The sequence below is a fragment of the Tamandua tetradactyla genome, chromosome 3 (genome assembly GCF_023851605.1).
Source record: "Tamandua tetradactyla isolate mTamTet1 chromosome 3, mTamTet1.pri, whole genome shotgun sequence".
In the NCBI taxonomy this organism is placed as follows: domain Eukaryota; kingdom Metazoa; phylum Chordata; class Mammalia; order Pilosa; family Myrmecophagidae; genus Tamandua; species Tamandua tetradactyla.
In genome coordinates, this window is record NC_135329.1 from 100,534,346 (window position 1) to 100,561,287 (window position 26,942).

The following is a 26,942-nucleotide window of genomic DNA, read 5'->3' on the forward strand; positions in this document are numbered from 1 at the left end:
GATTCCAGGGCAGGAAATCTGCCTGTCGCACAAAAGTCAAGTGTATTAAAATAATGAAACATAATTGGATGTTTAAGTTTACACTTCCTAAAATAATATCTCAGCTCTATTTCATTAAATATACCCAAAGTCCAATCTGGAGAGTACCCAGTTCATTCCACTGATCAAGTGAACTGTCATTATTTCAGGTCAGATTGTTGCATCTGAGTTTAGAAAGAAGAAATGAACCTTAGGTGATCTAATCATTATCAAGCCAGCCCAGGATGGGGAGAAGGTGGACATTTGTGATCTAAATAGAGGACCAGGAGGAACCATTCTGAAAAAAAAACTGATTTGTTAGGTCTGGTCCCAGACCACTGCAGGTTTTCATATTACATTGTTCAATGAAGAGTCAGTTTTTGGGAGTCTTCCCACTTTTTTCTTCCTTGGCCTCTCTGTTTCCTTCTTTATAAATTATAAATGTACTTACTGCATGGTATAATCCATTTTTTTAAATTGTATCTAGTCCTTCATCTGAATATATATGACAGAGAGAAAGCTATGTGCTCACACAATCTTCTTAATATCCTTTAGCTCTTTATCCATGCTTTCCTTCATCTCCTTGTATTGATTAAGATTTGTTTGCACATCTTTGATTAGTTGTTCCAACTCCTGAGTCTCCTCTGACGTTGTAATTTGTTCCCTTCACTGAGCAACATCTTCCTATTTTTGGTATGACTTGTCACTTATTGCTGTTGTGTAGACATGTGATTATCTTGATGAGTTAACTTTAAAGATTCATTTCTCCCTCCTGTCTAGGCTTTTATTGTTGATTAGCTTAGTGTTAAGGTTCTTTGATGTTAGATCAAACTTATTTTAGACCTTTAGAATAGCCTGTGTTTATCTGTTCAGATTCTTCAGCTGATTCTTTTTTTTTTTTTTTTTTTTTTTACATGGGCAAGCACTGGGAATCGAACCTGGGTCCTCTGACATGTCAGGCAAGCATTCTTGCCTGCTGAGCCACCATGGCCTCCCCTCTTCAGCTGATTCTTGCCCTGAACATTAGGTGCAATTTTTAAGATTTTTTTCTATCATCTTACTTCCAAGATAAACCTTCCCTTACTCTAGTCCTTGTCCAGGAACCTTGATCTGGTCAGTTTGCTTTTGTGTAGAATTTTCTCCACAGCTCCTGTGATTTGTTTAAATTATCTTTCTCACTCAGTGCCATATTTTCCTTATACTTTTCAATTCTGGATACCATCTTATCCTGCAGCAGTTCATTTAGCCCCCCCCCCCCTTTTTTGTGTGTCTCTTTTTTGCCTCCAGTTTCTTCTCCATTAGTGTATTCTACCCTAGGAAGCCAGAATGGGTCAATCCAGAAACACGGGTCACTTCAGAAAAGTCTGGTTTTTGTTAGGTGGTCCTGCCAACAGAACCTGGATCAGGTAAGGGCACAATAGCTCTTGCCTGCAGTTCTTCCTCGGTCTCTCTTTTTCTTTTTTTCCTCCAGTGGCCCTTTTGTATGCAGCACTCCTCAGCAGCTTGTGTCCCACCCTGGTTCTCTGTGGACGTGGGTCCCTGTGCTTGGATATGCGTGGGGTTCTAAGTCACTACTGTGAGCTGCACTATAGGCTGTGTCTGGGGTGGAAGAGACCCAGGTTCCTGTCTCTGAGTGACAGCTACACAGGACCAAGTGCAGAGGAGGGGAAATGGACTGGCAGGTCTGAGATGGAAATTTTCTAACTAATATTTTCCTTTTCCTTTGATTCAGCATTTGTGGAGTTCTTCCCCAGTCTCTATCATTCTCCAAAGTTCTAAACAAGTGGAGTTTGTACTTTTATTTTCTCAATCTCTAGGGAAACTATTCAAGGGTTGTCTTGTATCACCATGTTGAAGACATCCCATTCAGCAAACATTTTTGAGTGTTTATATATTTAATCAGAAATTAAAAGTGTACTGGAGTTACAACTATGAGTTAGACAGTTAAATACCTACAAAGACCTATCACCTAGTACAATTTAATTCATGCCAATAATATGGCTGACACAATTCCGAATATTCTCATACTCATACACATACACTTTCATATAGAAATTAGTGGCCTCATTTCACAGAGAAGGAAATCGAGACTCAGAAACGTTAAGTGCCTTTTCTGAAGTCATACAATTAGCAAGTAGTGGTGGTACATTAAACATAATCATCTGCCTTCCAGACCTTGCCAGTTTTGTCCATCTTGTCCTGGACATTCTTTTCTTAGGACCTATCCCAAGAGGCTAAAGGAGCTCAAAAGTGAAACCAATTTTTCCCCATATTTTTCAACCTATAGTTTTTTCTACTAAATCACAGTGATCAGTTTATCAATGTTACTTGTTTATGTTCTCAGTTTTAAATATCCCATTGATTAGCTCAGAACTTTTCCTTGATTAAGAACCGATGTACACTTGACTTTTATTATTAAGTCATCTCTCATGGAAGAAAAAAAAAAGTAAGCTCAGGAGATGGGGGTTTTCAATATTATTCTCTGTGTCTAATTAAAACAACAATTGAAAGTCATAAAATACATTAAATTTTACATAGAAGAAAATAACCTAACCTTTGGACCATTGATATTTATCATCTGTGTGACCTCTCAAGTCGAATTATTCTTGCCAAAGATGGGACTCTAATGAAAAGTGTATTTCTGTTGCTTTTCATGCTTCCTTACAAATCTTCCCAAAGACCTTGAACATTATAGCCTCTAGTTATAGAGGATATAACTTATGATATAGGTTCAAATAAAAGATACTTTATTGAAAGGATGAAAAATATATCTCCTATCTTAGTATAATAAATTCTTTATATAATTACATCTTACAGAGAATATGATTGTTCATTCATATGAGCATAATTTTGAACTGAAATATCTTTGGGTAGAGAAAGTTAAAGTTGCTATTTTGGGCATAAAGCTTTGTTCCAGCTGGTTATTAGGCTAATAGTGTAAACCAAAACATAATTAATAAGGCAACCTTCACTCCTTTGAACTTTAGTTAGAACCAACCCCCCACCCCCCCACACACACACACAATACACAACTAATGGTGAAATCCTAAGGACTATTTGAATTCTTTCATTGCAGAGAAATGAGTTTAGCTGACTGTTGACCTGGCATCCATGTCTACAATATAAGAACTCCTCAAATGAATTCATTTTTACATAGCCAAAGTCACATTTTCCTTCCTTGAGAAATTATTGTATTAGAAGAGTTACATGGGAAAAGAGGAAAATTAGTACAGTTTCTAAGGAAAGATTCATGTTATAACTGAATTTTGTAGGAAGTAAGTTAGTGCAGATAATGGCACACATTCCCCCCTCCTCTTTGTTCACTCGTGGCAAAAGATCAAGACCCAATTTCCTGCCAATCCCTAGTGCAACTTTGGAATCCATCTCAACATGGCAGTGTTGGCAGGCATTCTGATGGACTGGAATTGGCATACACAATAGATCGTAACTGCTATGCCTGAGTATAACTGAGCCCATCATTTTTCAAAGAGCCATAGACCCAAGTATGGAAAAAACTGGGCTGAATCTAAGATACATCAGGCTAGACACAAGAAAGATTTAAAACCACCAGCTCTCATATTATATTCGGGAGATGAGAAATTTTAATAATTAAGAACATATTGTGTGATCTAATAATTGTTTATATAATATTTATCCTTAGAATGGCTGTAGGCTAACACTACAGGTTGGCTGATGCAACCTCTACTTTCAACACTCTTCTCCCTTGCCTAAGTCTGCTACAGAGGTTATAAAAGTTCAAAATGTGTTTACTTCAGCCCCTTTTGAGCTAGGTGTGGGCATGAGACATAGATCTAGGATGTAAGCAGAAATCAGCTGAAGATATCTGTTCTCCTTCCTCTTCTTCCATCTATAATAGTCACGAGGTCTGTAGTAAGGCAGCCTCCAATACCCATGAAGCAACATACATAAGCATCAACACCACAGACTAAGAATTGTAGAATAAAACTCATAATCCTGAGTCCCCGAGGTCATTATTAAACCTACCTGCCCTGGACTGTCACCTCCAGACTTCTTATTATGTAATAAATATGCATTATGGTTAATCAACTCTTCTGTGTTTTTGAAGTAGAATACATTCCTGAATGATACAGTTGTATTAGGGACTGGATCATATCTCCCACAAAAGGCATATTCAAGTCCCAACCCCAGCTCCTATGGATGTGAACTCATTTGTAAATAGAACCTTTAAAGATGTTACTAGTTAAGGTGTGGCCAAACTGAATGAGGGTGGCCTGAATCCAACATGGCTGAAATCCTTATACTCAAAGAAAATTGGGCAAGGTAGGAGAAGCCACAGGGAGGAGCCAGAAGTTGGAATTCAATGGTATTTGGAAGAGAAAGGAGAAGGCAATACCATGTGCATTGCCATGTGATAGAAAAGCCAAGGAACCCCAAAGATTGCTGGTCAGCCAGAAGATACCTGCTCTAGGCAGAAGGAAGCCTTCTAGCCTCTGAAACCATGAGCCAATAACTTCCTGTTGTTAAGTCAACCCATTGTATGGTATTTGTTTTAGCAGCCAGGAGAACAAAACAAATGACTTTTTAAATAAAACCACAAAACTTTAAATAAAACAAAGATTTTATACCATGAATATTTAGTCATAACAAAACTTTAAACCATTTCTCAATATATGAAAAACTAAATTATTGCGAGCTGAGCAAATTCTCACTTCTCACCTATATCCTGGAAATGGACACCAACCCTCTCATATTTATGAAGGGAATAGTACATTCAGGTTAGAGTTTTAGAATTCTATCTGTTTTTTCACTTGTTCTCTCTCTCATTCTGTGTGCTTGCTTTAGTTCTTTTTTATGCCTAACAGTTCCTTTCTTTATCCAACCCTGGTAGGCTGTCAGTACAGAGAAATTCCATCCTTTAGGCTACCCCCGACCAGACTCTGATCCAATGCTTGGTGTATGCTATGCATTGCTAATGCTATGCATGACAATATATAAAGACACTAACTCCAGTATCTAGAGTGTGGAATTGATCTTAAGGACAAAGCTAAGCTGGAATAATTCATGATGACAGAAGGCAACAGTCTAGAGAAGCCTATTCTTCCAGTTTGGCAAGGCAAGGATGCATGAGATTCCCTGAACAAAACAGATGCTTAGGAAATAAACCTGTACTATTTATTTAGCTACTAACTGACAACAAATAGCTTTCCTGCCCAACCTTAAATACACCAACCTGATGACCACTGAAGCCTCTCCCTTGTTCTGCTATGAACAGGTCTATTCTAAGGGGTACTTGCATGAGGGCCATGAGAGACCCTGATAAATGTTCCTTCTTCTCTTTTCCCACTCTCAAATGCACTATGAAATTACAAAACACTCAACTATGTTTGGAACTCACATAAATATGCTTTACATAAGCTATACAACACATACATACACATAATTTTACCTTTTTCTAAAGGAAGAAATTTTTAGAGCAGAACATGTTGAAATGATATTTTCATGTTTTTTTAAACAAAATAATGTTTATCTGCTAGTAAGCGATAAAACAGAATCACTTTATGCCAAGTATGGCCACTTCTGTTTGGACACCTGTGATTTTCATCACTAATCTGCTATTTAGAGCAATAGAACTACACTTTGATTGTACCCAATCAGAACCCAGTAATATTTTTATTATTTGCAGGTCATATCCACAGAGATGTCTCATTTCAGCAATCACAATTTAGTTACTATACTAAATAATGGTTGAGCTGACTCTTTATAAGCAACATAAATCTGTTGAAAAGGAACAACTAATAAAATAACTGACAGTCCTATGCTTTCAAAGAATTCTATCTTAGAAAAAGTGTCCCTTGAGCAGAACATTGGAATCAATTTGCACAAAAAGAAAAAAAAAAAAGGTAAGTTTTAAAGACCACAAGTTGTCTATGTGGACTTTATCTAGGACTTTATCCTACAGTCCTAGACCTACTCTTCTATCCTGATTCCCAGCTTCCTTACCTGAGCTCACCAGGATTTATGATCCAATTCTTCTCAGCCATCTAGGTAGGTTATAATCACCATCAGCTGTGAAGGGCATGTGAAACTATATTATGCTCTCTGTTGTGCTTCCTGTCAGGAAGATGACCCATGAAATTGTATAGTTATGTGGGGGTGGGAGGTAGCTACCAAATGCAGTCAATAAAGAGAGTAGCTAAACAAAATTACGTGGGGAAGTAAATCAGCTTCAACCTCATCAGAAGTGCAGGATGCTGGCACTGCTCAGTAGGAAGCCCACTTGTGTAGAAACTCCTTCAAGTTGGCTTTATGCGTGTTAGTTTCCTAAGCATCTGTTTTGTTCAGGGAATCTCATGCATCTTTGCCTTGCCAAACCGGAAGAATAGGCTTCTCCAGACTGTTGCCTTCTCTCCTTGTTCTGGCATCGTGGATTGGTCCAGCTTAGCTTTGTCCTTAAGAATTTCTCAAGTGGACCCCTGGAAGTAGGTTCACTTCTGCTCCCCCAACAGCTAGGTATATATGTTGGGACCTCCCGAGAGCTTTCTGACCACATGCCATACAGTGGGCGCTAATGCACCTTCAAGTTTCAGCAGCTCAGCAAACTTGCCACCAGGATGTCGGATATCAATGGCCCCTTCTTTCAGACACTCTCAAGCTCCCAAAGTAGAGATCTTTTTAAGATCCCTTCACTGAATCTGTTACATGGGAGGAAGGAGGAAAGTCTAAAGGCTCTGTAATCTATGAATTTTCTTCATTCTATATTTCTGTAGTTTCTTTTCTTCTTTTACATAAGCTGAATGTGCCAGTGGGGATGGGGTCCCAGGATTAGTTTTGTCATCTTCCTACATAGTGATACTAGCATTCCCCTTTACTCTCCACTTTTAGTCTTCAGTGGAAATACTGAAACAAAAGGCAGCATTCTTCTCTCAACTTCCTATTACACAAAGAAGTTAAAGATATTATAAGATATGAGAAAGTTCTTGAATCTAGGCTTTAAAAATTATAATATTGATCATTTGAATATTAATTTAAAATAATTTAACAAGAAATAGTCCTTCCTACATGTAAAAGCACATCCTTATGACAAAAAAAAAAAAAAGAAAGAAAGAAAAGAAAAACGATCTCAACTGATCCTTATCACTACTGGAAATTCCTGTGACTATACCTTACCACCATATCAGAGTCTGATATGAAACCAAACCCAGACCGTATTCTCGAACACAAACACTGATTTGGATTACCACTGCCACCCCACAGTGCCCATATCTGCCTCAACTCTGGGACTATGCTGGGGAAAATTCCTCCCAGCCTCATACACTACTGCTTCCTCTGTCTACCAACCTCATCATAAGGTCTCAGTCTGTTTTGTGGTAGAGCCATAAAAATGGTGTACAATAACTAATCCCTCAGGTATATGGGAAGCTACCATAGAACATACATAAAACATTCCTTCTTAAGAACTCTTTCCTGATGGAAAGAATCCACTACCAGATATTTTGGGCTTTGTTCCAGACTCTGAAGTCCCTCTTCCTTCCCACAAAATATTAGCGTACAGAGATTCAGCTTATTTATCAAGGCACTTTCTAGAGGAGGGAAAAGGAGGGTGGCCAGATATAAGACCTTAATCTCCAAATTGTGGGTCATGGAGAGACCAGGAATTATAAAACACCAAGCCTTCTTGTGTCTCTAAGTCAGAAATTACAATGATGAATTTATTTATTCAGCTGACATTTGTTAAACATCTTATTGTGTGCCAAGCACAATGCTAGTTTGGTGGACCCAAAGCTAGAGGGCTTTTAGAACTGTAGAGCAGCATAGACAAATAAACAAATATTCCAAATTATTTATTGAGATGCTAATTTGTTGTTTTCTCACAACAACGGATTAAGTTGAAAAAATTCCCTCCATATCTCCATCTTTCTAGTCTTGAATAATATTAACTTTGATGTCTGAACTAAAAGCAGAAGTTGTAGGGACTGAATATATATTTTAATACAGATTTTTATTTGGGAATTTTCTTAGTTTCCTGAGACTACTGTAACAAACTCCCACAAACTGGTTGGCTTAAAACAACAGAAATCTATTGTCTCATAGTTCTGGAAGGTAGAAGTTTGAAATGCAGGTATCGGTAGGGCCATGCTTCCTCTGGAGTCTACAAGGAAGAATATGTCCATGCCATTCTCCTGGCCTCTGGCAATGGATTGCTGGCATTCTAAGGCATTATCAGCCTCAATTGTTCCATGGTGTCTCCCCTATATCTCCTATTTCCCTTCTTCTCTTCTTAGGAGGACACCAGTTATACTGGATAAAGGGTCCACCCTATGCCCATATGACTCTCTTTGAACTTGCCTAATTCCATCTGTTATGACCCTATTTTCCATAAAGTCACAGTCTGGAGATAAGGACTTCAACATAACATTTGAGGTGATGCAATTCAATCCATAATGGGAATCGGGGACCATTGAGAAAAACTGAAGGTGGATTTTGGAGAGAGAAGATATACCTGAAAACTATAAAAGAAACAAATATTTGGGATTGGGGATTTATTTATTTATTTATTTATTTATTTATTTATTTATTTATTGTGAATGATACTCAATGCCCCTTTCATCAAGAGCAAAGAAACTTTGATGGGAGATGAGGAAAATGTAAACTAAGAGCTTCAGTGAAAGATTTACAGGTCCACACTTGTCCTAGAAAAGAGCTGCCTGGTGCATCACATGCCTTTGAGGAGCCCAGAAGGGCTGAAAAATGGGCACTTACATCAGAGCTGTCAGATAGAGACCCTCCACCTTTATCAGGTACATCACTGGGCTCTTGTACCATCAAAAGGAGGGGGAAATGCTCCCCAAAGCATGACTAAGATGGAATTTCTTTGTACTCTCCAGAAAGGGCTTGGATCCAGATTGATTCACTTTATTAAAAAAAATTAGAAATTTGGGATTTTCTGTGCTTACTTCTTCTTTTTTTTTCTTTGCATGGGCAGGCACCAGGAATCAAACCCAGGTCTCGGGCATGGCAGGTGAAAACTCTGCCACTGCACTACCATCACCTGCCCTGTGCTTGCTTCTTAGGTAGGAATTTCACAACTGCTACTCAAATAAATGCTATAAAACATACATGCAATCAAGGAAATATATGTGAAGACAAAAAAAAGAAAGAAACAGTCAATCTTTCTGGAAATGTAAGGTGTAGTGAAAGAAAGCAGAGGCTTCATACTTGACCCATTTCCTAAGCCTCTCGACTCCTTAGAAATGTGCATGTCAACAGTAGATTGAATTACGTACCCTGATTTAGAAGTGTTTTTACCCTTAATCCTTGTCCCTGTGGGTGTGAGCCCATTGTAAACAGGACCTCTTGAAGATGCTATTTTTAGTTATGTTGCAGCTCAACTGAATGAGGGTGGGTCTTAACCTGGATTACTGGAGAGCTTATGAAGGGAATTCAGGAACCATTGCAGGAGAAGGGAGCCACTGTGGCCATGCGATGGGAAAGCCAGGAACCACAACGATGGCCTGCAGACAGCACCAGAACACTAACGTCCATGGGAGGAAGCAAGGGTTCGAACCTCAGAAACTGAGAAACAATAAATTCCCTTTGTTTAAACCAAGCCATTGTGGAGCATTTGTCATAGCAGCCTAGAAACTAAGACAAGGTCCAATGCCTGTGATATGTACACAACCTTGGCAGGCAGGGTCTTGCCAACCAACTAAAATAACAAGGTAATTCTAGGGGAGGACAGAAGGCCTTATAATTCATTAAAGTGAAACCCTTCTAAAATGATTTCATTTTATCAATAGATGTGTTTCATATTTAATGTATAGATTCTCCAATGTCTTAATTAAATGCAGGAATAACAGTATATTTACAGGAGCAGTCCAAGACACTGCTGATGTCCCTATAACAGCATCAAGTAAGCCATTACCTGATTTGTAGGAGAAAATATCACTGTCAGAGCAAGGAGTCTATAGATTCTTAGAGTCATTGCATCTATTTGTGAAGGTTCAGCACCTTAATAGATAATATCTTTTTAGTTCCTCTCTTTATTATCTTATAGGAAATTAGATAGGTCCATTTCCCTGTTTCTGATTTCACTCCTTACCTCCATCACCACCACCATCGCTGACACACACATAAATAGAAGTGGAACAAACATAAAACCTATAAGTGTAAATCCAGAAAAAAGCATGGATATATGAGGACGATGGGAATTTGAGGCACAACTGCTAAAGTAGGATGGGTGGTACACTGAGAAGACGCTTGGAAAGAAAACAACTGGACAATTTCATGGAAGAGTAGATCCCTCTCTTCTGGAAATAGGCATATTAGCTGGAGACACTTACTAGGTTAACTTTAAAACTCAAATTTGACCTTTATTTAAAACACAATTAAATTATTTAAATATACAACTATTTGGAACTAATATTGTGTTGGGGGTCATCAAAACTACCCCCAGATTTGGTGATTCCTTAGAAAGACTCAGGAATATAGCTGTCCTCAGAACCATCCTTATGGAATCCTTATGGCAAAAGGATCAAAGCAAAAGCAGCAAAGGGGAAAGGTATAGGATAAAGGGCAGAGGAAACCAAGTACAAGCATCTAAGATTCCTCTCCAAAAGGAGTCACATGGGGCATGCCTAATTCCTCCACAAAAACTTGTGACAGAAAACATGTATGAAATGCTGTCTGCCAGGGAATCTAAGAAACTCATTGTCAAATGTATCGATTGGGGTCTGGTCACATAGTCACCCTCTGCCTACCATGCCCTCAAATCCCAGTCTCCCTAGCTGAAAGCAGCCATTCAGCATAAACCAAAGTCTTTGCCCAAACAGTTTTGGCACAGTGAGCATTCTTATCAGTTAGAGAAAGTTGAATCTCAGTGTAGGGAATTGTTTTCCAGCCACATTCCCAGACACCAGCCAAAGATCAATCTTGTAATCAGGCCTTTCTAAGGATAGGTAGTCGCAGTACTGCTATATTGACTCTTTTCTGCACAAAAATAAATGGCCAATAAAAGGCAGTGGTATAACTGTACCATGACATATCAGGCAGTCATTTAACTAATATTGAAAATAAACACATGATGCCATTGGGAGCTTTTTACCTAATGACAATTGTATATGTTTCAATCTAATTTATGGTATATATAGACAGATAGAGAGAGAGAGAGAGAGAGAGAGAGAGAGAGAGAGAGAGAGATAGAAGGACAAAGAAAGAAAGAAAGAGCTAGGTAGAGAAGACAGATACATATTTAAAAGATTTGAATTAAAAGAATAAATTGCACTGTTCATTATATGTATATATGTATAAACCTATGCGTGTATATGTTTGCTTTAAAAAATATTAGAAAGAAAAAGAATTTCATTCAAGTATTGAGTGGTTCATTCCAGGTATAAGGAATTCACCTTTTGTTTTTCTTTTCTCTTTTATATAAAAGTTTTCATTATATTTCTCTCACTATTTACATATTTCACTAATTTTTTTCAAAGTTTCATTTATTTGATTATATGTTTACTATCTATTGTGTTTTTCTCCCACATTTTCACAATGGACATAAATTACTTGATTAGAAAAAAAAATTTATTGCTTTATATCTAATTCTGAAAACAGGGCAGGTTGGGAGGGAAAATTTCCAGTTTGAGAGTCAATGGGCAATGGAGTTCTAGAAATTTTACTTCTTGCAGAATGAGTACTTAAGGCAGGCTACGGAAATCGGATATCATCAGGTCTGTGAAATCCGTGTCAATTGTAGAGAGCCTTTAAAATGAAGATGCTTCTTCTTTTCTAAGACACGGGACTGGACTAAGAGTCCAAGCTCATCCCTACCTCATGCTTTTTCAACTTCTCTTACTTTGCCATCATTCAGTCCTCATTTCTACTTTCCAACTACTCTGACTACCCATGCTAAGTAACATAGTCCCTCTACCTTTACCCAGACAATCCTTACCACATTTCCTTATGTTATTTTATAGCATATTTTCTTGTATTTTTTTCTTCATAGTGAACACCACTATCCTAAACTATCTTACTTATTTGTTTTTCTGTTTATTGACTAAATATGCCCTCTAGATGGTAAGTTTATTAAGGACTTCAGGCTATGTCTGACATATGCAATATTGCACTCCCAGAACCTGGAATAGCCTCTGCATAGTAGGCATTCAATATATTTGTGGAATAAATGATAGAACAGTTTTTTTAATACCACTTATCAGATACCCAAACCTGAATATTTAGAAACCATTTGTATCATACAGCAAGTGAGTTTGCTGATACTTCTGCTATTAGTTTATATAATTGAATACTTCCTGCTCTGCCAACTCAGGGTACTAACACAGCCAAATCCTTTTTCTTTTCCTAATTAGTTCAATTGCCTTGTGTATTAGTTAGGGTTCTCTAGAGAAACAGAATCAACAGGGAACACTCACAAATATAAAATTTATAGAAGTGTCTCCCGTGACCTCAGGAACGAAGATTCCAAAATCTGCAGGGCAGGTTGTGAAGCCCACGATTTCAATTGAGGGTCTGGACGAACTCCACAGAAAAGACTCACCAGCTGAAGCAGGAAGAGAGCCTGTCTCTTTTAGACTGAGCATCACCCATTACAGAAGACACTCCCCTTGACTGATTACAAATGGAATCAGCTATGGTTGCAGCTGACGTGATCATGATCTAATTCTATGAAATGTCCTCATTGCAACAGAGAGGCCAGCACTTCCCAACCAGACAAACAGGTACCACCACTTGGCCAAGCTGACACATGAACCTGACCATGACAGCCCACCCCTTGTCAACTTGGCAGCTATATATATATCACCTTAAAACCATACCTAATTTCTAAATAAAAAACACTAAAACACACATTTTTTTTCACCTAACAATACTCAACTGTCCTGCACATAACTGGAAACACATTAACTCTCTGCAGAATAGGGTGCAAGTCCTTGGGTAATATTCATTCTTAAACTTGATATCTTACAACTTAAATAGTATAACAGGAACAAAACAGCATCACAGTCCTCATTTCTGTAACTGATCATGTGGTTGTAGTTCAAATTTTCACTACCTTCTTCCACTACTCATTCCATGTTCCCTTTACCCTCAGCAAGCACATCAGCTGGCTGTGTTCTTGGCCTGGTGGGGTGACCCAAACCTTCATTCCTGAAGTTCAGAACCATTGGTAGCCCTGCCTGGATTGGTTTTTTGCAGTTTTCCATTGATTTTAATCACAGGGCATGGTAGTACTAAAAGACGCTGTAGGGAATCTCCTATATTCCAAGAAAACTCTTCTTGACCTCCATTGTGTAATTGCAGTCCTATTTCCCCCTGATAATCAGGGTCAATCACCCAAGCTAATAATGCAATCCCCTTCTTGGCTTGTTGATCCAGGGGCATAAGTAGCCCAAAGTGACCAGGTGGCAGTCTTAGATTCCAGTTCAATGGAATCACTGTTGTTTCTCCTGGTGGAAGCACTCCTCCTTTTGGAACTAAAACCTGTACACCAGCAGAGCTCAGGGCAGAAGGGACAGGAAGCAAAATTTTCCTAATGGATCACTAGGGGTAATAGTGAGTGGTGCCACTCCCATTTCTACCCCTTGGCTCCTGGACCCATGGATCCTGGCTATGGGAGAAACAGCATCATACAGCAGACACTGATTCAGAGCATATACAGCTTCCTGGAGAACATTACCCCAGCCTTTCAAGGTATTGCCACCTAGTTGGCACCATAATTGAGTTTTCAAAAGGCCATTCCACCATTCTATCAATCCAGCTGCTTCTGGATGATAGGAAACATGGTAAGACCAGAGAATTCCATGAGCATGTGCCCATTCCTGCACTTCATTTGCTGTGAAGTGTGTTCCTTGATCAGAAGCAATTCTGTGTGGAATACCATGATGATAGATAAGGCATTCTGTAAGCCCACGGATGGTAGTTTCAGCAAAAGCATTGCATGCAGGGAAAGCAAACCAATATCCAGAGTATGTATCTATTCCAGTTAGAACAAATTATTGCCCCTTCCATGAAGGGAGTGGTCCAATGCAATCAACCTGCCACCATGTAGCTGACTGGTCACCTTGGGGAATGGTGTCATATCGGGGGCTGAGTGTGGGTCTCTGCTGCTGGCAGATTGGGCACTCAGCAGTGGCTGTAGCCAAGTCAGCCTTGGTGAGTGGAAGTCCATGCTGCTGAACCCATGCATAGCCTCCATCCCTACCACCATGACCACTTTATGCATGAGCCCATTGGGCAATGACAGGAGTTGCTGGGGAAAGAGGCGACTGTATCCACAGAATGGGTCATCTTATCCACTTGATTATTAAAACCTTCCTCTGCTGAAGTCACCCTCTGGGGCGCATTCACATGGGACACAAATATCTTCATGTTTTTAGCCCACTCAGAAAGGTCCATCTACATACTTCTTCCCCAGGCCTCTTTGTCACCAATTTTCCAATTATGGTCTCTCCAAGTCCCTGACCATCCAGCCAAACTATTAGCAACAGCCCATGAGTCAGTATATAAACACACCTCTCACCAGTTCTCCTTACAAGCAAAATGAACAACCAGGTGCATTGCTCAAAGTTCTGCCCACTGGGAGGATTTCCCCTCACCACTCTCCTTCAAGGACACCCCAGAAAGGGGTTGTAGTGCTGCAACTGTCCACTTTCGGGTGGTACCTGCATATCGTGCTGAAATACCTGTAAACCAGGCCCGAGGTTTCTCTTCCTCAGTCAATTCACTGTAAGGAACTCCCCAAGAGGCCATAGATCTGGTCTGGGAAAGAAAAGGTAATGTGGCAGGAGTGGAGACCATGGGTATTTGGGGTACTTCTTCATGTAACTTACTTGTGCCTTCAGGACCTTCTCTCTGGCTCTATCTCATACATACATTTCCATTTTACAATAGAGTGCTGCTGTGCATGCCCAACTTTATGGCTTGGTGGGTCAGACAACACCCAGATCATAATAGGCAACTCAGGTATCATGGTAACTTGGTGGCTCATGTTTACACGTTGTTTCTACTAAGGCCCAATAGGAGGCCAAAAGCTGTTTCTCAAAAGGAGAGTAGTTATCTGCAGCAGATGGTAAGGCTTTGCTCCAAAATCCTAAGGGTCTGCATTGTGATTCTCCTATAGGGGCCTCCCAAAGGCTCCAGGCAGCACCTCTGTTAGGCACTGACACTTCCAGCACCATTGGATCTGCTGGATCATATGGCCCAAGTGCAGAGCAACTTGTTCAGCAGCCTGGTGATATTCTGACTATCTCTTTTGCCACCTCACTCTATGGATTGGGAGTGGCATTCTGATTATGGGAATCAGAGTCCTTAGTGCCTTTGAGTCCAGTCAGAGTAGAAAACCATTCAAAAAAACCCATTTTTAAGATTCTGTTTCTTAAGAACCACTCCTGATACCAAGATGTATTAGTTAGGGTTCTCTAGAGAAACAAAATCAACAGGGAAAACTCACAAATATAAAATTTATAAAAGTGTCTCATGTGACTGCAGGAATGCAGAGTCCAAAATCTGCAGGGCAGGCTGTGAAGCTGACGACTGCGATGGAGGGTCCAGACAAACTCCACAGGAGAGGGTCGCCAGCCGAAGCAGGAAGAGAGCCTGTCTCTTCTGAATCTGCCTTAAAAGGCTTCCAGTGATTAGATTGAACATCATTCATTGCAGAAGACACTCCCCTTGGCTGATTACAATCAGCTGTGGATGCAGCTGATATGATCATGATTTAATTCTATGAAATGTCCTCATTGCAATAGACAAGCAGCACTTGCCCAACCATATAAACAGGTACCACAACTTGGCCAAGTTGACACATGAACCTGACCATGACACCTTGTAAGAAGAAACTTACAATATACTACTGCCCTTCTCTTGAAAGCAAATAGTGAAAATCCACCTGACTAGCAAAAGGATTTATGACCTAACCATTTTCTTAATTATTTCATTTTACCAATATTTATAACTGTTATTTACACCTTTTATTTTTCCACTTAGAGGCACCTGGTTCTGCCTGATTTTCCCAGAAAGCTTTGGGAAAATTGAAATGCTAATTTCATTAAATCTTTTGCCAAAATAGTGTTTTTAAGTAAAATGCTGTATCTTTCCAAATGCTTTAAGTATATTTTCATCTAAACTTTGGCACTACTGATTGAGCGCAGTCAGTTCATGGGTATAAATGAACACAACTTAACTATACTGGATAAACTAACATATAACCTAACTCACCACCAGTTCTCATTTTCAATAAACAACTACAACTTTAATTTTCAATCAAAAATATTAGTGGAATATTATAAAAACTACTGAGATAAATGACAGACCACATCATGAAAAATATATTATCAAGATTGATCAGATTGAATTATGTAAACCAAAAATACTTAATATTTTTAAATAAATCATTTATAGTTTATCATTATTTTTATTTTGTAATAATGCAATGTCATTGGTAGTAAAATTTTAGCTTGCCTGCTAAGCAAAGAGTATGATAAAGATATGATATTCCTTTGACATATGTATGCATTTGATTAACTCTAGTGTGTTGCTTTCTTAAGTAATTAAACATAAATAATGTGGTTTAAGTAAATGAGAAATAAATTGATTACACTAATAAATTAGTTAATAAAATAAGTCATCTATATTTTTAATTTATGGATTTTTTAAAATATAACTAAAAGTGTGGGCAAATCTGGAAAATATTCCAAATTATTTAAAATAACCTATATTTATCTGGTTGTTTAAAGGTGGTTTTCTTTTCATCACATTAGATGAATAAGAGTAAGTGTTGATAAGAGCTGAAAAGAAATGCTTACTTCTAAAAACATGGGGAAAAAGTGTTTGTCCGTATTTCTTAGTGATAGTCTCTTTTCCTTGAGGACACTATTTTAAAAGGAATGTGTTCCACAATAATAGTTGAGAGGTAGTAGAGGGAAAAATATGCAATGAAAATCATAATTTGTCCCACTATTGCACTCTACCTTATATCTGAAATAGAAATCCCAACACAGACAGCAAGTAATTTCACCTTAACAGGAACATTTTAATAAATGGAAAGATGGAAAGTTCTGAGGATTTATGACGCCATACTTATTTGAGGAGCTTTCTTCTTAGATGCCTAGGTTTCTTAATGTCCCAGGGCTGTGTACTTTTGTAAGATTTGGGATGGGTGAGAGGCATTCAATTCTTTTATAAAGTAGAAGAAATGCTTTTTTGAAGACAAGTGAGTTCTCAGGTAGATAAACTTTCAGGGGAAAATATGGAAGCTAAGGGTATTGAAATTTATTTTCCTTGAACTCTGTCTCTAGGGGTAACAACCAACTCTGAAGACTGACGTTTTAAAGCATTCAATGATCCAGAATGACTTGCCCTTATCCCTTGCTGGGGCACACTTCCTTTTAAACTCCTGAAGCGTAAAGAATCTTATGCACCCCTTTCCCTGGGCCATGGGGTGCTTCATTCAGTCTCCTAAGAGAAGTTGCCTTCGGTGACTCCAGGAGGCTCTAACCCCATCTTTTTTAAGGAAAACCACCCCAGTTACTCGAATTGACTTGCTTCTGAAGGGAGGCTGCCTGAGTTACTCCAAGTCATCCACACCAACCCTTCTGAACTGAGGGCTGGTGGAATGGGGTGGGCTACCTTAAGTGATTCCAAGTTGAATTTTCTGACACATACATATATCACTAGAAAAGAGACAAAAACCTAGGTTATCTCTGATGCAGTATATACCTACATAGTCTAATATTATGAAGGTTAAACTTGGATAAAGAAGTCTTGATAATAAGAGTAAGAAGTATTGCTTACAAATACAAATATCTTGAAATGAAAATGATTTCCTTATGAAAATATCTTAAGTGTTGAGACCTTGTCTGCTGGTGGCCTACCATGGCTGTTCCATTCGTAAGCACATTCAACAATGCACAAGTGAGGTAGCACAGTAGAAGAAAGAGGCAGGGCTTTGGAGTTGGCACAGTCTAGATCCCCATCTCTACTCTGGACCCCTGCCAGGGACATGGCTGAAGACAAACAATTTGACCTATCCAAGCTGTGGTGTTGTTAACTTGAAAATAAAAATCAAACTGTCAACTTCTCAATTTGTGAGAATTGATTGAATTAACATCCAGCAAGCATACAGCAAAGCCACATGCCTAGCATAGCAGCATAGCAACCAATTAATAGAATGTCTCTTTCCTTACTCATCATTTGCAGAGAAATTCAAAGAAGAGTGAAATGCATTCTCTCGCAGAGTACAAAATGTTGAGAGGAAGCCAGATGTTAGAACAAAAAGTTAAAGTAGAGTTGATTAAGGGCTATAAAAGGGACACGGACAAAGTACTATGGGAGCACAAAGCCAGAAGCCAGGAAGGCAGCTCTTCACATCCATACAATTTAATTCAACTTAATATAACAACCTATCATTGAGATACTGCTGTCTGCTCAGCACTATCAGGTAGAATGGACCCTTCAGAGTATAAATTGTGAACTCTGTCCTTTGGTAGTTTACAATCTAATTCAGAAGACAAGACTTACAGGAAAAACAATATTTAACAAGTATTTATTGAATGCCTTGTAAGTGCCAAGAAGTGCATCAAATGATGAGTAAACATGGTCCCTATGCTTACAGACCTTAAAAATCTAGTGTAAGCGGATGCTGATAAATGAGACTGACCTATTAGAGAATCAATGCCACCAAACGATGAGGTATCAAAAGGTCCTAGGAGCAGATGTGTGGTGTGGGAGGCCCAAGAGGGGAGGGAGGAGAGCACCCATCTATCAGATCGCCCTCACACTCTTCCTGTAACTCAGGCAGCCCTTTATGAAGGGGTAGCATGGAAACTAACAATCTGCACCTGGGTATTCTGTACGAAAGAAATCCTTTTGGTTTTCGTACATTATCTAATTTAACATCTCTAATCTACTTTTCTCTGAGACTGTAAGTTATGAAATGGCCAATCTGTCAGGGTTATATATTTCATTTATGACATGTGATGAATGTGGTATTAACTCTTATCAGATCATATATATGCAAATATGATCAATGTTCTAGCTCTGAACTCTGCTCGTTGATGCTCCCTGCTTCACCATTTGACTGAAGGTACCTGATTCTGTTGGATATAGAATCATTTGAACTGATTAGGTTTAAGAAATATTTTAAATACCAACCCCAAAGGGGAGTTCATAACTAAAGATATCAGGTTGCTATTAAATATGACTCAAGATAATGGAGCTGACATAAGAGTATGGAGCTTAATGTAATGCCTCTAATTTTCCTAAACAGAATACATTCTTTATAGTAACATGATAGTGCAAAGTACATTATACCCAGCCATTAGAATTCCAAGAAACTGTCAGCTTGAAAAGAAATCTTCCAACAGGGCATAGGGCTCAGAAATATTCTCCAATTTTGCTAACATTATTTAATTTTAATTTCAAGATTCTTGGAAATACTATTTTCTTCTTTGTCTGGTAATACAAGTCAGAAGGTGAAATCATCTTTCCTTTCCTGATACCATGCCAATCACACTTTATACTGCCTTATCCCCAGACTCTCTTCATTGAGAAGGAGGCAGAGGGACAGGGAATAAAATGGAGACACTGGCAGCAGACAGGCTTGGGTACACATCCTGGCTCCCCTCCTTGTCTGCCTGACCCTGAGAAAATTAGTAACCCCTCTTCACCTCAATTTCTGGATCAGTGAAATGGGATGACAGTATGATCCATGCAGGGTTATTGTGAAAATGTAAGTAAGGGGATAATGACTGTAAACCATCTGGAAATCAATAAACAAAGTTATATAATTATTGTAACCAGAAGAAAAAAGCAATCTTTTATTTGAGAACAAAAACACTGAATTTTGAAGGAACAATAGTCATGAATGTTATTCAATTTTCAAGACAATAAGCAGGCATTCTCAAATAAAAAAGAGCTGAAGAAAAGTATGCAAAAGACTTTCTTGGAAAAAAAGAGAACATTTTCAAACAAATCTAGATAATGAGAAGATGATTCTCAAGGCCTTAGTCAAAGGAAGTTGAAGGTCACGAAGGAGTGTCTACAGAGAACTGAGGGAAAGAAACAGCAGTCGCAGATATCATAACCAGGCCAGTTGCTCTTTAAGCACAAAAACAAAAAATTGATGTCTTAATCATTCAAGAACTCAGGGAATATAATTCCTAGAAGTTATTTGCTTTTAAAATAAGATAAAGAACTCGGGGGTGCACTGGTGGTTCAGTGGTAAATGCTTTCCTGACATTGCAGGAGACCTAGATTTGATTCCCGGACCATGCACCTAAAATTAAAAAAAAGAAAGAAAAATAAAGAACTTGGGAGTAGAGAGGGCATTGTAAAATAAGTGGTTTAGAGAACTGAATTCAATTAAATATACAAGTAAGATTACGTAATGGTGAGAATTATGGTTACTATGGAGATTGTAAATCTTGAAAATGTAGAAATAATAATGTAACAATCAAAACTGGGAAGAGAGGGGGAAAATGTGGGAAGAAGGGTAAGAGAACTAATTTCCCCATCTTTCATAGTAGGGAATTAACTGGCATAAGAGTTAAATTTAACATGAAGTTTAAAATACATATAATCACTCCAAATTCTTACTGCTTTTCACATTCTTTTGCTTTTAATTGGAGGGGGCGTCTCACAAGATTTAAGATAAATTACATCTCTTGAAATAGGAAAATATTTATCTGAATTTCTGCAACCGTTTTAGTTCCTTTGTCATTTTCTTTTTCTTCAGCAAAAATTCATGAAAAAATAAAGAGAATAGTTTTATAAAAATAAGCATTTTCTCCTTTTAATAAAAATGTCTCTATTATATCTGTAACCTAGTCTCCTATCTACCTATTTCCCCCTTTACAGCCGAAGCAATGTCTAAGAACTATTCACCTAATGTTAATGACGATTATTTCCGGGTGATAGGATTTGAAGCAATGTTTAACTTTCTCTTTTATACTTTTCACTGCTGCTTGAGCTTTAAATGAAGACAATGTGTCATTGTTTTAAAAAGCAGCAAAGTCATTTTTATTTAAAAACAATTAAAAAGTGTTCTCTTTTGGGAGTAAGACTTAGCAAGTAAATAGTTACTTTCCCTACAACTTACTTGGTAGTATCTGGAGTGGGTGTGAATACTGACGTGTGCTTCTTTTATGAAATAATAAAGGAAAGAAGGAAGCTAGGAAGAAAGGGAAGGACAGAGCAAGGGAGAGAAGGAGGGAAAAAAAAAGATAGCATATGGTTTAGTGATATTTCTAGTTCAATTCATGCCCAAGGAGATATAATTTGAGAAGTGGGGAAAATGAAGGAAAGACACTGTATCAGACACCTCTTATAGGCCACTTTAGATTCTCTTGGCCTCATGGTTACAATGATTTCTACTCCTTCATGCTGGCCCAGTCTTCAAGGCCCTGCCTTGTGTCCATGCAGTGCCCTTCCTGCCTCCCACCCATGGTTCCTCATGACAGCCATCATAGAACCCCATTCTGTGTCCACACAAGGACAATGTATAGGGAAAACTGGAAGGTAAACTTTTACTGGACACTGGAGCCAGTAAATAAATTCTTCCTCCTAAGACCATTTATCCAACAGTGAAAACAAGCTATCGATTGTACTTAGCAATTGTCATCTCACTAAGGCATTCTAGAAAATTCTGACCCCTCTGCTCTGTTTCACTCCTTTATCCCTCACTCCTATTCCCTGGGATTGAATTCTTTAATAAAACAGTAGGCACATGCACTCTATACCCTCTGCCTCAGGCTCTACTTCTGAACAAACAAGGCAGGGTAGGAACAGTTATTTGTCTCTCTAGTAATGTGAAGATTGAGCTCCACTAAAAAGAGGTAGCTTTGCAATTATAGGCACTTATAAAATGATTTATTTTTCTCTTTAGGGGTTTAGACAAGGAATTAATGTCTTTCCTTATGGGGTGCTTGTGCACATAAATATATGCTGGCACACTGGATAGAAAAGTTATACTTTGCAACTGGAGTATTAAAGAAACTTTAACTCTTTCTCATGGAAATACATCATGCAACTTGGAATGTCATCCTCTGGCCCTCTGCCCTGAGGTCTTGGATGACCTCACCTCCACCTCTATTCCTCTCCCTCTACTCCACAGGACCTGGAGCTCCAAAGACCATCACTGGCTGACCTGATAGACTCTCTCTTCACCATATCCATCTTCACACTGTGCTCCAAAGAGTTATAGTAGGAGGAACAACCTAAACTTGAAGGTGTGTATGTGTGTACTGAGAAAGAAAAGCTGATGGAGGGAAGAGGGTAAGAGTAATCCCAAGAGTAAGGAAGGGAGGGTCTGAAAGGTAGATGGAGAGCCAGAAGACAGAGGTTATGATAGAGAATTGTGTTTCAAAAACCTCACAGCCCGAGGACAGAGGAGTTACAGTGTTATCTGGAGAAGACCAATGTTGTCAATGCATATGTGTCATCCTCATTCACTTATCACTTAATGTCTTCTATACAGTAACACAAACTAACTTTTCCATTGTCAGGCAGAAGAGGAATGTGACCAGGAAAAATGACAGAAAACAGAAAAGTTTTCTGGTAGAGCAGGCAAAAAATGTAAGGGATTGTAGGTGTTGGCCTTGAGATGAAAACCCAGAGATAGTTTTCCTAGTTGGGTTATTTAGAGAGATGGCAGGGTGGAGATTGTCACGGAAAGTGGGAATTAGACATTTCTTTAGAAGCTTGAGAGTAGAGAAATTCTGCCAAATTCTGTAGGATTTGCCTAAAATCTGGTTTGTAATGAGATTTGACTACAAAAAAAAATCCCAAATTGTGAATGGTTAAATTAAGAGGTATATATCATCTTTTCAAAGAAAGTCTGTTGGCATTTTTCCAAGAAGAATTCACACAGAGCTGCCACATGCACGTGTGAAGGTTGTACACTGCAGAACACATCTTAATCTGTGTGAATGGTACCCCAGGGGTTGTATACGGACAACCCCTGTACTCTGTGCAGCAGTCCTAGAATTAAAATTGTTGTACTTCTAAAAATTTTGACGTTTTTTTTCCTTTTATTGCTGAACCTTTAAGTGTGAAATGTCTTTTAAGCAACCAGTTCTCCGGTGAAACTACTGTAACAGAGTTCAGAGGAACCACATCTATCACCTTTTATAGTCTTTCACCCTGACTGTAACCGATTGAGGATTTTTATCTCTGCATGGATTTTACATGATGTAGGATGTGATTTTAGAGAAGATTTGTCATCAGATTAGTAAACAGAGCCTATTATTTATTCCAAGTTCCTTAAAGACAAATTGCAGAAATAATCCATAGTTCCATATTCCATTTTGCCTTGGACATAGTAGGTACTCAAGGGTTGTTACTTGAATGAATGGTGAGTAGAACTAAGTGTATATCTCCTTGAATCAACTAAGAAAGAATAATGCCCAAGGGCAGCATATGAGCATCTACTAACAATTTTCCTAAATAATAGTTTCTTCTTTCAGAAATATTGCTTGAAGCAGCCAAAGAACTAAATAAGCTTTCAGAATTGAAGTGGAAAATAAAGTCTGGCAAAAATAGTTTCTTCTTTCTTAATCAACAAGCACAATCCCATGGGTTGGTGCTGCCCTCCAGGCTAGTTAATGGTCCAATCACATGCACTTGGAAAGCTGGTCCCTATGTTGTGGGTTTAGAGAAGGGGGTGAGAGAGATCCCTTGGTGGGCTGTCTCAGCCACCATGCTGAGAGATGTCTCCGGGGGTGGAACCTAATTCTGAGAATAGCTCTGCTTCACCTACCCCCTTCAGAGTCATGACAGATGTCTGTTATTTACACTCTCAAAATGAGAAGAGAAAATATCTAAAATGAGCAAGATGAAATGGAGCATTATTCAATTAGAAAGATGAAGTCCAATTTTGAGAGGCAGAATGTAATTACAGGGCTGGAGTTTTTCCAGGAGGTTGTGGATGGTCCCCCAGCTGACTGTGGAGGAAATTCTCTCAGACTGCGTCTGGGCAGATGGTGTTCATCCTCCTCCTCCTTGCAAGCGCTGTGGAATTTGGTATAATAAACACAAAGCGCTTCTCCAGCCCACCGTAGTCTCCACTGTTGCGTGAAAGCAAGTGGTCTCGACTTTGTGCATTTATAAAGCCATGTCCTCAAAACATATGGACAATGCCAAGCTCACCCTCTATTTAGATCTGCTGTGAGTAGACCTAAATGAATACATTTGAAAATATATGGTCATCTGCAAAAATTTTAATTGTCATTAGTTTGGGTTTTGAAATTTTGGTCATGTCACCATTTCTCTAAAAAGGGTCAAATATATTCAGCATCCTCATTGAAAGCAGAAAAACACAGGGCCATATGTACCACTTGTAATTATTACTCAGCAATTATTCTCCTTCAGAAATAAGCTACATTATACTATTAGCATAAAACATTTTGAATTATTTTGAATAGGGCCTTTATAAACTTAAATCATTGTTAAAGTTCGTGTTTAAATTCCAGATACTTCAAATCTCAAGTCCAAATAATTTTGGCTTGCAAAAACAGAAAGGCTCCAGGAAACTTACACTTGAGGGCAATCAGTTATGAGAGAACACAACTTCAGCCAAAGAACAAGCATGGGGACCCAGGTGTTCATAAGTGGAACTGTGATTCTGGGTGGGGCTCAACAGACAATAGTGCCAGCCACACCCAACTATGTGCCTAGAATCCCACTGTGCTCCATTAGAAAAGGGTTTTTTACCTGGTATTTTTTTGCTCCCATCAACTCTTCTCTTCCATTCTGGAAACTAGATTTTGACATCTGACGGCTTGTTTTCACTTAACATTTTGAATCCTTTTATTGACGTGAACGTTTATTGAACGCCTACTCTAGTAGCATTCAAGCCAACATCAGAATCACCTGGATAATTGCTTCTTGGCTTTTTGGCTAAGATCAAGTGTAGTACCACCTGGAAAGCTTATTAAATAAGATTTCTAGGCCATTCCCAAAATTTCTGATTTAGCAGGTTCAGAGATGTTGGGGGGGGAGCCAAAAATTTTGCAGTTCTAGTAAGCTCCCAAGTGCTGCTGATGAACTTTGAGAACCACTGACTTCTACTATGCCAGGTATTGTGCTTATCTTAACATTAATTCCAAGAACCCTGTAGGGTTAGATATTTTTATCCCATGTTATTAATGAATAAACTGCAACTCAGGAAAGTTTTAATAGCTGGCTCAAGGGCACACAGTTAATGAGGGTAAGCTAGGATTCTCACCTAGGAATCTCTAACCCCAAAACCTATGTTCTTTGAAATATATTGTTCTTATTCTTATTTTATTCATAAAGCTAAATCAGATCCCAACCAATAGTCTTAGATCTATTTATTAGGAAAGAAAGGAATCCTTACCCGTTTTATCTCCCAAACTTGTTAGCCCAAGAATCTGCCTCAGTTCATGGGTGAGAAAACTGCCAGATGTTGGCTATTTAAAACACATCACTCTGGCACTGATGCCCATCATCAGATTAGCCATGTGACAGGCAATTAAGGAGAACTATGCCAATCTTTCCTAGCACCTGCACCTCATTATGGAGGCAAACGACTCAAGTCCAAGGGTTCCATTCAGAAGAATGGTATAAACAGATAATGCCTGATTTACCAGGGATTCCCAAGGCTAATTTCAACCTGTTAAGAAAAATGAAGATTCATGCAAAGCTGTGTACAGCTCTTCACATGGGAGGTCACAGACAGGAAATCCAGGTATATTCAGTATGAAAGTAGCCTTTGTTTTACCAGGCTATAGCCTTTTGGGGAGAACATCACCCTTTTGGTGAGAGCCATTTTCTTTTACATGTCAAAGACTCATAAAAGTTGTATTACAATGGCTTGGGCCAAAAATCTACCTCAGAGTTCTAGGAAATGTTTTAAATTATTCATAACCAAAGACAGTCTTTATAGCCCCTATCTATATATACCACATTAATTGGGCTGACCATTTGCGGGATGGCTATTGTTAGCAATGTTGATATCTCCTGCCATCTATACCCTGGCTTCCAGCAACTATAAGCCTCCTTCGATTCCAGGTGAGTGCAACTAAATCCTGCAGCATGTGCATAAGAAACTCCAGCTCCCCATGCTGTGGTTCAGTAACACAATTAGCACCTGTCAGTGAGGGAGGGTGCAGTTTAGTGTCACGGACATGCTCTTAGAATGCTTACTGGTAGTCAGGTGTTGAATTTGGTTTGTGCATACTACTTGTATTGAGATTATGAGGCAGGCAACTCCCTAAAGAATGTCAAGCTTGCCATTACTAGAAGAGGGATGCATAGGCAAAACATAGACATATACTGCAGATACTTTCAGTACACAATGAGGAATTGATCTTGCTCTTCAGCAATGGATAGCCCTAATCCTGCCTAAGCCAGCTGTCCTTGATGAAACCCACCTAGAGGAGCTCAAGTGATTCCCTTTATTTTGGATGGGTGAGAATGGTCCACGCTTACTTATTACTAGACAAGTTCAATGGAAAGGATCCAGCCTATTCATAATGAAGACACACCATCAATAGAAAGAACCCCACCAGACAGCCCATTTAGCACCTGCTAGTGGGGAAGAAAATCCTTGTAACCTCACACCTGCATTCAGACATGCCAATTACCAGGTGATGTGCAAAGGTGCTGAGGCAACTCACATCTTCTCAAGGGTTGATAAGTCCTTATCAACAGTAGATTAATGAGTAAGCAAAAAAGAATTATAAAGATTATAGGAATTTCAAGGAGATTCCATCTTGAAGGATAGAGAGCAAGGCAAACCGTAAGAATAGCAGGAAAGATGAATGTGTCCTTCTCAGCTCAAACTATATCAGCCTCCGTATGCTGCTTTGTGTGTGCCTGAGGTAGAATACTTCTGCAGCTCCGATTAGTCAAGTTGAACAACATGCCTCCTATTTCCCCCTGTTTAAGAAAGGGCAGTGTCAGAAAATCACCTTAAA

General features: G+C 38.8%; 1 pseudogene; it reads left to right on the plus strand.

Annotated features, from left to right (window-relative positions):
- Positions 1 to 24,880: 24,880 nt before the first annotated feature.
- On the plus strand, positions 24,881 to 25,039 carry LOC143678621 (U2 spliceosomal RNA; annotated as a pseudogene).
- The last annotated feature ends 1,903 nt before the right edge of the window (positions 25,040 to 26,942 follow it).